At 34.7% G+C, this 16,093-nt stretch overlaps 1 non-coding gene across 1 annotated transcript; it reads right to left on the bottom strand.

Moving 5' to 3' along the window:
- Positions 1-322: 322 nt before the first annotated feature.
- Positions 323-394, bottom strand: TRNAE-UUC (transfer RNA glutamic acid (anticodon UUC)). The gene has a single exon. It is a non-coding gene; the product is annotated as a tRNA-Glu (tRNA).
- Positions 395-16,093: the final 15,699 nt, after the last annotated feature.

Here is a 16,093-nt window from a genome sequence, read left to right as displayed (position 1 = left end):
TGAGTACCAATTTTAAAGGCTTACTAAAAATAATTAAATTATTATAAAAAAATAATGTTTAAGATATATATTTAATTTAAAAAAATATCGAAAAATATCAACTAAAAAAATATCGATATATCGGTCAAAAAACATCGGCCAAAAATGTCGATATATTGATATTTTTTCGGCATGTCTGGTATAAACTAAACGATAACAGTAACCATGCGCTGTATCGATAAAATTGGGTTCATTTATTATGAATGGGAATTGACTGGACATAGTTTTGTGTAATGTAAATATTTTTAAATTTTTTGAGACTCGTAAATTAAAAAAAATCGTATTCCGATACCGGGAATCGAACCCGAGCCTCCTGGGTGAAAGCCAGGTATCCTAGCCACTAGACCATATCGGATATATATGCTGTGTTTATTTTATTCTAGAAACACCTAATTCTTAATAAAATTCATATAATTTGATTTTGCAAAATTAATAACAAATAATAAATCAACAAAGCAACATAGATAATATATCTCCAATTACCTGTTGACGAAAAACAGAGACATGCATATTTAACGAAAATATACAACTAAATTTATATTAAATATATATATATATATATATATATATATATATATATATATATATATATATATATATATATATATATATATATGTATATATATATATATATATATATATATATATATATATATATATATATATACTATAAAAATATATATAATATGTCTGTTTTGTCAAACTTTGTCTCAACCTGCATCGTAAACACGAAATCCTACGCGAACCAGACAAATTAGAAGACAATTAGACGTTTTGGCGAGAGGAGCGAGCACAAAAGGAGCCGACTGAGAACGGCACTGTTGTTTTTCTATTCGATCTGCTTTTTGAAAGGATCCACGGCGCTCCGTGCCCCAAGAATAGATCGGCCATTCGTTAGAGTTTATGTTTCTTTAAATCGATGGGTGTCCCATAGAAAATCGCGCGCAGCCGTCGCTTTTTATGAATTTAAATAGAAATTTTAAGGATTTTTACGACCGTGTCACGTCACGAATTCGGGGCCACCGACATATTTTTTCTTTTCCATTTCAACAGTATATAAAGCGGGTCCATAAAATTGACACCGTTCTTGGTTGAATAGAATATTCATTTTTTTCCCTCTGTTAATACGGAATGGGTTTTTGGAATTTCGATAATATAGCGCCTAAACTTTAAATGATCAGCATCTTAAACATAAATCATTGATATTGATGAAATAATTAATATTCAGTATTTTTTATTACATAATATCGTTATGAAATTACTAAAATTACAATCAGAATAAATAACTATTCAATGAATAATATTGTTAATACTTAAATGACACGATATAATACAATTTTTCTAACATAAATAAAATTAGGTATTTTGGATGGCCTCTTCCATTAATAAAAACACTGTTTATCGATTATCGATATGGTTGTCTAAAACATAACATTCCTTTGTAATATTGTGAATTTAAAGACAATCGTATTCCATTTTATACATTGTGGTATTCGAACATCGTCGATGTCTTCGGTAAATAAATTAAGTGCGGACTAGCATGATAGGACATCGGTCAACGTCACCTTGTAAGTGTACGCAAGAACAAAGAGGCGCCTCTTTGATATCTTTCATTGATTGATAACACAATCCTCGAGATTCGTTACAGGATGGTTAAAAAAACAGGAACCCCTTGAATAAAACCGATTATCAGTTTAGATCTCAGTATCTATCAGTATGGAAACGGTAAAAACTATATCTTTTTAAATATGTACTATTGGATAAATGTTTAACTTTTTTTTGCTCAAATATAGTTATTTAGTTCAATTTAAATTTGAATTAAAAGATGTATCTCTGTCTAAGGCTTTAGCACAAGTACAAATAGCGGTCAACAAGACCTAGAAATGGACTTGAGACTGGAAAATACAGCTTCATAGCTCGAAATCTATCCATGTTAATGTTGCGTTGTGGCGAATTGACATAAACTTAATTGTATAACTTGACGGATGCCCGATTCCTCAAGCAGAATCAGCTAAATACCTTGGAATATATCTCGATGGTAGGTTAAACTGGAAACATCATGCGAGACAAAAAGCAGATCAAATTAAACTTAAAGTTAAGCAACTGTACTGGTTAGTCGGAAGATAATCATAAAGCCTATTTGGGCCTATGGGGTACAAATATAGAGTTGCACTAAAACGTCAAACCAACTAGTTATCCAACCCAAACAAAGTTCTACGATTATTTACCAATGTTTCTCGCTATGTAACCAACGAAGAGCTGCATCATGATCTCGGAATCAATTGGATACTCGAAGTTATCCCAGATTTCATCCTAACCAAACCACACGAACTAGTTTTGTGTATAAGTGTATATAAATCGAGGAAATTCCTCAAAGGTCAAAGGCACGTATAATGTTTTCATTTGTATAATGTTATTGCTAAACTGATGTGACGAAAAATCGGAAGTAGTTTAGTGTAAAGCCCAATCCTTTTGATCTTTAAGCATTAACCATATCATATGAGACGTCGTACAATCATTATAGGCAACTGTTTCTATGGTGTAATGGTTAGAACGTTAAGCTCATATGCGGAGGTCGCGGTTTCGATTCCCAACAGGGCAGCAATTTTGTTTGTTCTGGTTTGATTGGAACATTTGTCAAATCACCTAGGTAGCGTTGTCTAGGTAGCAATCATTGTTTCTTTATTCCTATTTTTCCTCATATGGGCTGTACTTTTACTTGGGCTATTATCCATTGTAATACTTAATAAAATAATTGCGTAATTCATTGAGTAAATATCTTATACTAAAAAGACAAAAATAAAATTGAACCGACTTAAAACAAAAATTGAACCATCTATTAGTATTATACACATATATTAATATAATTTTGAGACATATATAATTAAATTACCAACAAAACAAATTTAATTTCTTGCTCGGCACCGACTTCAAAGTGTCCAGTTGGTAGTAGTTAATTTAATATTGTAAATAGATAAATAGGTTTAGGTAGGTATTAAGCTAAATTGTGTATATAGTAAAATATAAAATACGTGTAGTAGATAGGTTAAATAAGTTTTTTATTTTTATTTAGTTATTATAATGATTATTATGTATATAACATTTGTTAGCTGTTCCAAAAAAAAAAAAATAAAAATCCTGCCCTTTGGAACCAATTATAGTAGGTGAACCTGATTCTGCAACAATGTGTATTTTAAAGATTCTGGTTGAAGCTTCACGAAGACGGAGGTATTGGAAGATTGTTTTCAATTACAGCATAGTGAAGTCACATATATTTTTAATGATTCATCGAGTATTGTGAGAAATTAGATTGACGTTTAATGCTGAATGTTTTGAAATGTTCACCGTATAGCCTGGATCTAGCTCCATCGGGCTACCATTTAGTCTAGTCTCTATAAAGCTCTTTCAACCATGGTGATAACTTCAAGAACTTGCTCCAATCCGGGGCCGAAAATTACTTTCGACCCAGAGGTTCTACGGTATGAGGGAATTATAATTCACCAGAAAAGTAGCAAAATAAAATGGAATTAAGAAATAAACTGTTATTAATTTTTCTTCAGCCCATTATAAATATATATAATATTTTTACTAAATAGTAGGAATAAATATAAATATGATAATGTTTCTGTATATTTAGTATTTAGAATTTGCTAATTTAGAAACTGTATTTATTCTAGAAATTTGTTAATTTTAAATACTATGCATGATACCTATCCGCCGTAATACACATATTCGAAAACATGATATCCTTTTATCACATTTTATTTTGAATTTTGCACTGGTTGGTGCATCGAATTGCGCAATTAGTTCAGTTATGGTAAGTAATGAACGAGCTTTAATTTTTGCTCTTGTAATTATTTTCTATATTTGAATAGTATTTTTGCAAATAAATTTATCTTTATTAGGTGTTTTGGATTAATATTGCTATCGTTTTAGAGCTTTATTTAGTAAATTATGGATCATTATAAAACAACCGAATGGAATAAAAGAACATTTACGAAAACTGCATATTTTATACGTAATTTTTATAGTATTATTTTTTATATTTGTTTGAAATTTTACTAATATATAATAACTAAGTACCAACGGTTATGTTTTAATATTAATAGTGTTGTTTGATACTCTCTCATTGGACTGAACTTAGTAGAAATTAGAATTTTAAGAATATAAATTGACAGGGAGATGTACATATTCCTTCACGTACTAACTTTAAAAAAGACAAAGAAAAACTAATTACTGAATATTATTATCATGCAATTAATAATTTTCTTTTAAACGAAGTAGAATTGCTTTTATATTTGAATGTTCTGTGGATCTGTAAAAAGGAATGGAATTTTTCTATGTAATGGAATAATACCCCACAAAAGTTTTATCGCATTCTAATATGTTAATTGCTATTTTCAAATAATATACTATAATAAATATAGACAATGCAATAGAACTTAAACAAAACCTAGAAACTAAAGATGTACAATAACCGTAAATAATAAATAAAAATTAAACATATACCTAATCATAGAAAAAAAACTAATCATAACATAATTAAAAATGATCGCACAATACCTACTAGAGCTTTTTTAAATAAAGTAAATGCTTTATTTATTATTGAACGGAAATATTTTTTAACAAATATCGAGAGAGAACAATAAAACAGCAACGTTGAAAAATAGTATATCAACCAATTCTTATAGTAGTCATGTTCCCTACGTTTAGATCTTCCTCATGTTACATATACGTCTGAAAATAGTCTGAGAGCTTGAGTTTTTGAGCTTGATTTTCGCCCAAAAAGCCGTGCAATTCATTGTCATCGAACTTGTTTGGGTCTTCTTCCTCGTCTCTGACATCAAAATCACCACTTTTAAGTTGTTGAAACTAAAACCGATAACTGGGATATGACGGAGCAGCATCGCCATAATCTTATAAAAGTTCTTGACAGGCTTCAATAACAGATATGTTCAAATTAATGACAAAACTAATATAGTTATATGCAAACTAATATATACTATTTATATTTCGGGATTAAGAAAAAACAAATAGTTAAGCGGCGAATATATTTTTATTGTTTTTTGAAGTACTCGCCACGACTATCCCTACACTTTTGCATACGTTTAAACCAATTTTCGAAGCATTTATTCCATTCCGAATGAGGCATCTTCAAAACATGATTTTTGAACGCTTCAATAGCTTCGGGCGATGAAAATCGTTGACCACGCAGTTTATTCTTCACGGATGGGAAGAATGAGAAGTCGTCGGGTGCCAAATCAGGGCTGTACGGCGGACGACCCATTAATTCGATGTTTTGAGTGCTGAAATAGTCTCTTGTTTTAGAGCTCGTATTGTCATGATGAAGAACAATCCGGCGTCTCTTGTTTGTTTTCGTTATTTCACCGAAGATTTATGGCAAACAAATTGTTGTTTACCAATCCTGTACGATCCTGTAGAGGTACTGTTGGAATATGACCAATTTTCCCGAAAAAACAGGCCACCATTTTCTTTTAAGTATTTCGTACGCGAACAACTTTCGTTGGATTTGGTTCATCTTGGAACACCCATACAGTCGACTGCTACTTACTTTCGGGCTCATACGAATATATCCATGATTCGTCACCTGTCACGATTTTATAAACGGTTTTCGAAGAACCGCGATTGAATTTCTTAAGCATTTCTTTGCACCAATCGACACGAGCCTCTTTTTTAGCGATTGTTAAATTGTGTGGGATCCAACGCGAACATAACTTTCGCACAGCTAAGTGTTCATGTAAAATCGCATATATGCTGGTGGAACTAATGCTTAGGGATGCCTCAATATCACAATAGATAACATGATGATCTTGTTTAATCATTTCGCACACAATATCGATGTTTTCTGGCACAACAGCCAATTTTCACGAAACTCGTCGGACAGCAAACTACAACCACGATTAAATACACTAAAGCAGCGATATACGGTGTTTTTTAATGAAGCTTTATCGTCAAAAGTCAAATTGAGTTGATTGATGCACTCTTGCTGTGATAATCCACGTCGAAAATGATAAAAAATTATCGCACGAAAATGTTTACGATCCAGTTCGTCCAATAGCGTCCGCGCCACAGGATACTCTGAGTACCTATATCGTCAAAAATGTCAAACTTTATGATGAAACCGTCACATGACAACAGTGTTGCCAATTCCCGAAAAATAAATAGTGACGCTCTATATAATACATATAATATTAATTGGAAAACAGTCATTTTGTCACTAATAGATATTGCTGATTGAAATGCATGCAAACTCTTAATAATATATCCATATGGAAAACAGAAAATATTGAACAATACTTTTAATTTCATCAGTTCTAATTGGAAATCAGTTCACATCAGAGGTAGATGAGGGTTGTATTTTCACTAAATTTATATTTCATAACAGAATCAAAGGTCTTGGTGTACCCAAAAAAAAGTTTAGATATGTCTATAAAATGATATTAGGTTATGTGTTCGTAAAAATGCGTTTTTTTTTGTATATTTGATGGCGCCGTGATAAAGACGAGATCGTTGGCCCTACAGCTTCCCGCCGTTTTATTCAATAACTGACTAAAATATATGACGACAGACCATCGGTCAACGTCAGGGTGGTGGATAGTTCAGAATGTAAGAAGCGCCGAAGGGAGAGCGTAGCCGGGGAGAAAGATCGTATTAAGTGCTATGATGGAATGGAAACTAATTTTTCATATGGGATGTTGTTGTTGGGTGGTAACCGTTACCCCCGATTTTTTTAAGATGTACACTTAAAATTTCTTTACAAGAAATACGTCTTCAAATATATGTAACTGATTACTTGTTTAAATATATGTCATTTTAATCGACTGATGTTAAGCTGCAAAGTTGTACATGTTCCTTTAGGAATGGAATCTAAAATGTTCGTCTGGTCGGTCGGACGGAATAGGTGGCTGTTGATGCGATTTTTTGTCCGAACACTCACTTCTATTTTATGAAAGGAATTCGTACGAGCATTGAAAATACTGGTTGAATAAAAACTTGTTTATTGCAATAATAAATGATAAATGAGGTGGACGGGAGAATGGAGAGGATATTACGTTAGGTAGCGCTGTGGAACTGGTACTAATATAAGGGGGTAGAGAAAAGAAAAGAGAATGATACGTCGTGGTGGTCTTTTATAGCCGGGAACCGCATGGTACCATTTCACCGGAGTTGCCAACCTTTGAACTTGCTGTAGGTGAATGCGTGGTGGCCTAAAGGGTCGTAGCGGTCGCTACATCACTACCCTCATAATGGAGCTGCTCTGGAACGTACCTTTATGTGGTTCAGGTTCCGGAGTGCACCCGCAATTAGGCAATGAATCGCCTAGGAACTGCTTATGATGATCCCAACCTGAGCGAGGAGTTTTAAGGGATCATCTGCCATCGAAGCTTTAGCAAGACGTCGTTCGTCTTGGGCGGTCCGATTTGTTTGAGGGTACCTATTAGTGTGGTGCCTTACGTGTCTCGTTTCGTGATACAAGGGTGTTCATGTGTAGATGTTATGGATGGTGGGCTTCTGAGGTTTTCGTCCATCGCGTTAGTCTCGTGGGATAACGTCGACCATGTGATGTTGATGGGTTCCGTTCCTCATACTATCCTTCCATGGACGTGTCAAGCACCTGTCGAGTAGCTTATGCTGAGCTGGATTGCCTATTAGGCACTTCCATCACATCTGGTTCACCAATTGTAGGAATGTTCGTCTGGTCGGTCGATCGAAATGTGCGGCTGTTGATAAGATTGTTTGTCCAAACACTCACTACTATTTTGTGGAAGGAATTCGCGCGAGAAATGAAAACACTAGTTAAATAAAACCTTGTTTATTGCGATACTAAATGATACATGTGGTCGACGGGAGAATGGACAGGATATTAGGTTAGGTAGAGCAAGTATGGTAGCGCTGTGGAAGGGGTACTATGACAAGGGGGTAGAGAAGAGAAAAGAGAGCGAGAGGTCGTTTTAGTGGTCTCTCATTCCGGGAAACCGCATGGTACCAATCCACCGGCGTTACCAACCTTTGAACATTTTGTAGGTGAATGCGTAGTAGCCTAAGGGGTCGTAGCGGTCGATACATCGTATTTTGCAAAACTAACACTGTCATTACTTTTTGACTACTTTTTTTTATTTAGTCAAAGAAAAAAACGCATTGAAAGTCTGCTGCTGAAAATGCAAAAGTGGCGATTTCGATATGATGGACAAAGAACGTTCTGGTAGACTGAAAAAGTTTGAAGATACAAAACTCTAAGAGTTCTTGGATGAACACCCCACCCAAATTCAAAAACAATTGGTAGAAATATTAAATATTTCCCAAGAAACGATCAGCGACTGATTACGAGCAATGGGAAGTATCCAAAAGATCAGAAGATCATTACTGCATCGAATAGTGACGGCTGATGAAAAGTGGATTTATTTTGAAAACTCTAAGTGCAAGAATTCTCTTACCACCGGGCAAGGCCGGCCGATCGACTCCAAATCCAAATGTTTTGGTCACAAGAGAATACAATGTGTTTGGTAGGACCAGAATGGCTCGGTGTATTACGAACTGTTGAGACCCAGTGACATAGATAATAGTAATCATTACCGACAACAAATGATCAATTTTTACCTTGCATTGATCGAAGAACGCAAAGAATAGACCCGAAGACACGGAAAGTGATTTTGCAGCACGATAAGAGGTCGCCTCGTGAATCAAATCCGGTCAAAGAAGCGTTGAAAGCACTTGGATGGCAAAGCACCCGCCGTGCACTTGCATCTGATTATTAACAAAGATGTCGGATTATCAACTTTTCGCATGAGTAGTTTCGTTCAAAGGGCAAACAGATTTTTCGGGATAGCATCCATAAATTACTTGAAAGATGGTCAAGACGTATATAATCGAATGGTCATTACTTTGAATAAATAAATATTTCCCTTTCCTTGAAAACTGTGTATTTTCTTTCGAAAATCGGAATGACTTTCCGGTACACCAGGTAAGACTAAAATTTTTTCAATATTGGTCAGGGGGAGTCTTAACCTTTAAATTCTCGATATTATGCTAAGATATTAGTTCAAAACCTGAAATATTTCTAATAATAGAGAAATATTAATATAAATTGTTTTATTTTTACGTAACTAATTTTTCTACATTATTAAAATATTAAATGTTCTAATGGAAGGGGGCTACCTGTTTAGAGTAAATAGTGTTGATCATTGAAATTGATCATTGTGAATACATATCGGTATATACTAAAATTTATATACCTAGATTTTACATCATACCTCACCATTTTCTCTTATATTCTTTATGAAAGCATCAGGTGTTGAAAGAACAAAAGCAACGTAATTTTAAGGCTACTTTTTTTTCATATTACTAAACACTTATTTCAATGTAAGACTAATTGATATGTTACATATTACTAAATAAAACATGGAATACCATTAATCGGCCATTGTCAGTGCTGCAGACTGTACAAAAAGAACGAGAAGTCGAGTAAGAGCCAGCGACGATACAACAGTCCGTATGAAGTGGTATAATGGAAAGGAAAATAATTTTTCATAAAAGAAGTGTTATATCGCTGTGAAGCAAATATTATTTCTCGGTTTTCTTTCTTTATGATGCACTGCGCGCTTCGTTCCCAGTCCACTTTATTTGCAGACGCCTTTTTGTTCGCGTCTTTTTTTTTCAGATGCTACTCCTTCAGTTTGTTTTGAAGTGCCTCGGGTTTGAATCACACACAATTTCTTTCGCTTATAGATCACATAAAGATCGTGAAAGGCTATGTAAATTCTAAATACTTTAATATTTCTATTAAGGTGCTTTACCTAAACAGTTTTAAAACGATTTCTTGAAAATTAATTGATTAAGAAATACTTTCTGTTAGCCAAATTCATAGCAACACATAACTAATAAATACAATATGTTAATATGTTTATGCAGTAAAACATTATACCTTAATTAACATATTTTCCATTATTTTCTACAACTTTTTTCATCTTTTTGGACTCGGCATGAGTCGTAAGAATGATGTCGGCTGAGCAGCGAACAATTCATCGATCCATTTTCAAACTCTCTGAACATTTCAATATCTTCTGCTAGTTGAGCCGTACGGTTTTTATTTCATAGAGTAATAATCACAAAGCGATATCGCTGGGGCACTAGAACTTGCCATTCGAGTAATAGTGTAAGTTTTTCAACTCTTGGTACGCATAGCCAAGAACATTATGCAAGAAAAGTTATCTTCTTCGCCCATTACTCTCTCTCCTTTTCTCTTATTATGTACATCCTTCAGTTAGCCTAATTGACATCAGTAGACATCTTTAGTTATAGTCTCATTTGGTTTTAATAGTTTTTTGATAAATGGCAAGCGCCAAATTTTAATTTCAGACAATTCGTGAGGTTACTCCATACTCATTTTAAATATGTCTTACAAATCTGAGTATAAACCTCTGGAAGCAGTTGACTAATCCGCTGTAAAGCTGTTTGCGCGTTATTTGAAACTTCATTCTGGAATTTCGTCTAGTAGTGTAACTCATTGTGCTTCATTTATTGAATCAAAATCACCATATTTAAATACTTGAAACCTAGGTGAACCATTGGGATATAGAGGAGCAGTTAGATTTCTTCAAAATGATCACAAAAGTAATAGCCATCGAAAGTAACTGTCACAATAGTTTTCAATGTCACAAATTTATTCAATAAATATTATTCACAATTTACAATGAAGAAAACTATGTGATATTTAAAGTATGAGGCCACATATTCTGTTTTGCAAATACAAATGCTTCATAAGCTGCTCTTTGGCTGTATAACTGCTGGTAAAATGGTGGACATATAACCCCACCCTGTTTATATTGTCCAAGAATCTTACCCCGTCTAGGGATGTAAAATTAAATGACAAATGACCCACCAAGCTAAATGCTTGCAATAAAAATATGGAAAAAGTTCAAGGTTGTAATTCATAACATTGCAGTTTATTACGTATTATTAGATGGGGCTACTAGAATTAAATCCATATGTTTTTTACTTAGCACTAACCCGAAAAAGATGCATGTATAAATTTGACAACTGACAGATCATTAGTTTGTGAATTATAACATTTTGAGTGAAGCAACTTTTGTTATCGTCAAAAAAATTGTTAAAAACGAATTTCGCGTGTAAATAAAATGTTGCAATTTGGAGGCAAAAATACAGTTGAAGCAAAAGCATGGCTTGATGCTGGGTTTCCGGACACTGCCTCAGGAAAATAAATCATCAAGGATTGGCATACATTTAGACGTGGTGAAATGAGCACCGAAGGCGGTGAACGCAGTGGATGCCCAAGAGAAGTTGTCACCAATGAAAACATTAAAAAATACACAAAATGATTTTGAATGGCCGTAAATTGAAATTGAGTGAAATAGCAGACACTCTAAAGATTTCAACTGAACATGTACTTCATATCATTCACGAATATTTGGGTATAAGAAAGCTCTGAGCAAAGTGGGTGCCGCGCCAGCTCACTTCTGACCAAAAACAACGACGAGTTGATAATGATGATTCGGTGTAATGTTTGAAGATAATCAAGCATCATAAACCCAAGTTTTTGCGTCGATATGTTATAGTGGATGAAACATGGCTTCATCATTTCACTCCGAAGTCCAATCGACAGTCATCCGAGTAGATCGCACACGATGAACCCGCTCGAAAGCGTGGGAAGACGAAACAGTCGGCTGGCAAGGTTGTGGCGTCTGTATTTTGGGATACGCATCGTATTATTTTTCATTGGCTACCTTGAAAAAGAAAGGACCGTCAACAACGACTATTACATATATATAGCGTTATTGGACCGTTTAAATGACGAAACCGCCGTTGAAAAGACAATGCACCCTGTTACAAGTCAGTGAAAACGATGACAAAAATCCATGAATTATGCTTCGAATAGCTTCTTCATCCACCGTATTCTCCAGATCTGACCCCCAGCAACTATTTGCTCTTCTCAGATCTCAAAAGACTGCTCGCTGGGAAGAAATTTTCGTCGAATGAAGAGGTGATTGCCGAAACTGAGGCCTATTTTGAAGCAAAGGACAAATCGTACTACAAAAATGGTATGGAAGAGTTGGAGGGTTGCTATTATCAGTGTATCATCCTTGAAGGGAAGTATGTTGATTAAAAAGAAAAAAATTTTCCAAAAAAATGTGTTTTACTATGGTAGGTACTATGCCGGGTACTGAATACGTGAGCTAAATTGGTCATTGGTCCATTAAAACACTGGCTAATAAAGCGATATACAACCACCTTATATAAACAATTAATTATCTATAAAAATATAGAGTAATGAATTCAAATATTATCGGGAACTTCGCTGAGCTTACGGGGTGTTACTCAATAACAAAAAAAAGGACGTAAATACTGGACCATCGGTCAATGTCAGACGGCGGACCGGCCCAAAAAGTGAAGAACGTTGAGGGAGGAAACGAGAGAGACGGAAAAAGAAAGAAACGAGACGGTCTGGAGTGGGTGATGGCAAAAAGGAGCTATATGAAGTGGTATAATGGAACGGAAAATAATTTTTCATACAAAAAGTGTTATATTGTTCTGAAGTAGATATTATTTCATTTCTCGGACTCCCTTCCTTGCGATGCATTAGACGTCTATAGTCAGCCGTCTCTCCGGCATTTTTTTAAACTGTTTTTCATATAATCCATTTTTTTCCTTTACAAGAATGTTCAATGGGAGATATTGAAAAAATATTTCCGATTTTAGTAGCAGACTACAGTCACATCACTCTCATATAATGAGTTATTAATTAAAATATTTAAATATCAAAGAGCCTATTACGGTAGGCTTCCTGGGCCCAACGATATTGAACCTCGTTCTTTGTGAAACAAGAAACGAATGGGATAAGGTCAGTGTGAACACAAACATCCGTGATGGGGAGGGGAGATGAGGCTGTCGATTTAGCCGCACTATCCGCTTGCTTATTTCCCCGTATACCACCGTGATGGTAAGGATGATTGACAATTGGTCGGTGACCAGGGGAAGGTTCTGTTCCAGCAAACATTCGAGAGCATTTCGGTAGTCGGTCGGACTTGACATAAAGATATGATTATGAAGGGGGTACTGACGGTCCAAGAGGGAAACTGTGGTAGTGAACAGAGGGGGGGGATACAACAATCCAATTTCAGCCCTGGAAAGGAGATTATATGAGAAGTACCAGAAGCGTAGTTAGGGGTAAGACGTTACGCGACGGATGGATGACTTCAATTGCAGGTAAGCTTTAAGGAAGATGGTAAAGCAAGCGATCTCAGAGCGAACTTCAATGAAAGTAATTCCTAGTGGGGTGGATGTAAGACTGAACTACCACATTTAATTGCGGAAGAGGGTCGAAAGGCATCAAGTGATATTATGAGTGCAGTATTTTGAATGGCATCTAAGGATATGAGATAAATTGGAGCAGCAGTGGTGAAGAGTAGGGAGCCATTGTCTAAATTAGGAAGGATTATGGAGGAATATATGTTAGGTATGGTTTCCTAGTCTGTACCTGTGTGCCGGTTAGATAATCAACGAGTTTTAAGTTCGTTGATGCTTCCAGAACAGCCTGTAGTCGAAAATAGGTCCCAGAATGTAATATTGATTTCATTATTCGTTGTTTAATTTAAATACATTTAGAAAAACTTGAGTGTAATTTTATTACACTTTAATATGGTTTTTGTCTTCTCGAAATGTTATCCCCTACTCTATTTGTAAATCCTTTAAGGGCCTGTTTGTAAATCCCACCTTATATTACGTTCCCTCAGAATTAGTTGGTATATCCTGGATGTTGTTCTTATATTCCTTTTTATTTTATATATTACCTCGAATACCCTTTGACAATATTTACTTTGAATTTATGGGCTGAAATACTTGAAGAATTTCCTCGACGGAAAAGGGACGTTCATTTATTTTCATCTTGTAAAAAAGTCACCTTAAAATAAAATTCCTGTCCTATACAAACCACCGAAGTAAACGTGAAAGAATAATATTTTACTCGGGCTCCTTACATTTCCTACCTGTGATCGTTCAATAAAACCGTTCGATCACTATATGCAATATACAAATTTAACAGATTTCGCGAATAGATCGTTGATCTCCGATCGAGCGACGAGCGGGAGATGGAGGGAGAAAAAAAAAGGAGCCCGACAAAAAATCGACCGATAAATCTCGCCGTCCACAAGGTCCTTTACCAATCTCCGTTCGGGAGGTTTTTTTTTCTTTCTCTCCTTCGGAATCGCCGAATACCTTTTTAATTTGTTCGGGCGTTATATATTACAGTCGGACCGTCCCCGGTTTTCCTTTCGAGTGATTTATAGCGGGCCCATCGCTGATTGGCCCTAAGAAATTCGACCCTCTGCGTGTAAGGGCTTTGGACGTGTGATGGTTATGTTTTATTTTATAAACTGGGACCGGGGAGGTGAGGCAAACGGTCCGGTTTAGAGCCGGAATTTCGATATAAAACTGTCTTATTCTGGAAACTAGGCCAGAAGGCTTATGGGTTTTTCAATCGAAGGGTAACACTTTTTACGTACATGAGCACTCTCATACCCACAAGCTCGCAAAAACATTATTCTCACTCAGAGATTCCCAACCTTTTCTTGGTTAATGACTACTTTTGTATTATTCTTGTTAACAGGAACCAGAGGTGTTGGCCGTCGAAAAAAAAATATCGATCTATTACAAAAAATATATCTATATTTCTATGGAAAATTAAAAATAGTTAAATATTTTTAGAGGTTTATTAAAAATTAAATTTAATTCGAAAAAATATCGACAAAATTTTACGATCGTATTTCAGCAGGATTCGAACCCGCGAATCGCAAGGGTAATGGGACCATGCTGTCGTCTTGTCTACTGAGCCTAACCCAGCCGGTTCATTATTTACTTGTTTTATATACACATATTATTAGAATAGCTATTACAAATAGTTGACTATACTGGTTAGCCCAATAAGATTGGATAATATTAGAGAAGAACAGATTTGCTTTTTAGGGTTCCCTTCGTGGAAAATATTAAAATCGCCACAATTACTCTAAACATCATGCTATATTTGTTTATTCTTTGTAATTATTTTAACGTAGAGATCTTTTTTCAATTATGATAATGAAATGATCCAAGGAAAAGTGTGTTCTCTTGATGATGATGATTATGACAATAGTTTTCCTTAACGTGGATTCTTAAAAACTGACTTATCCAATAAATGAAACCCTACTTAAGTGTTTATTCTCGGAGATGAATTATTAATATTTTTCAGACCAATAGTTTCATTATTCCTCCATTATAGAATCTACTCTTCTAGTATCTATCTATTCACCATATCTACCGGTTTAAGGTTGGAACATATTCCCTTTATTTAACCTACAGCCACCATATCAATCTTAGTAAACAAGAGGAATTGTTGCAAAATATATTTTAGTTCAGTTTTACTATAATATCTTTAACATTTTTAACATCTGACTTTATGTAGTTACTATATTCAAGACTAGTAATTTTCAGAAACTACTGTGCTATTTTTGCTTGATAATGACTAAAAATAACCCAATAAAGAAGAAATTCCACAAAAAATAATGGTTTAATATTAATTAACCATTTGTTGGTGGTGTATATTGATGGTGCAAAGTCCTCAAAACATTTATCCATCCTTTTCTAGGTTCCGATGGTCGAAATATGTAAGAAAGGACATTAAAATGTAAGGAAAAGGTTGGTTGTTCAAGCGATGATGGTAGTATAACATTTTGGTTTCGATAAAATTAATTTCAAGTTGCTGTTAATTCAGATGTTTTAATTTTTTTCTGAGAAATCACTATACGACCTTCAATGGCTCAAATAACATACTTAACATACTTAAATCAATTGATGTTTGATGTTGACACAACTGTTTAAGGCATTCCAGTGAGGCAGCCCATATCGACTTACTATCATCCTTTCGAAATGAAAAGAATCACCGATTATTGTTTACCAACATACAAAATGTGGAAATAAAAAACAAATTTATTCTGAAAAATGATATATACTGGGATATTTCTTCCCAATAAAATTGGTAAGTGAT

This window comes from Rhynchophorus ferrugineus, unplaced genomic scaffold (assembly GCF_030347505.1).
Source record: "Rhynchophorus ferrugineus isolate W39M unplaced genomic scaffold, kcgeb_rfMv2 rfM4, whole genome shotgun sequence".
NCBI lineage: Eukaryota > Metazoa > Arthropoda > Insecta > Coleoptera > Curculionidae > Rhynchophorus > Rhynchophorus ferrugineus.
Note: the sequence above shows the minus strand (reverse complement) of the source record. Positions and strands in the feature narration are given on the sequence as shown.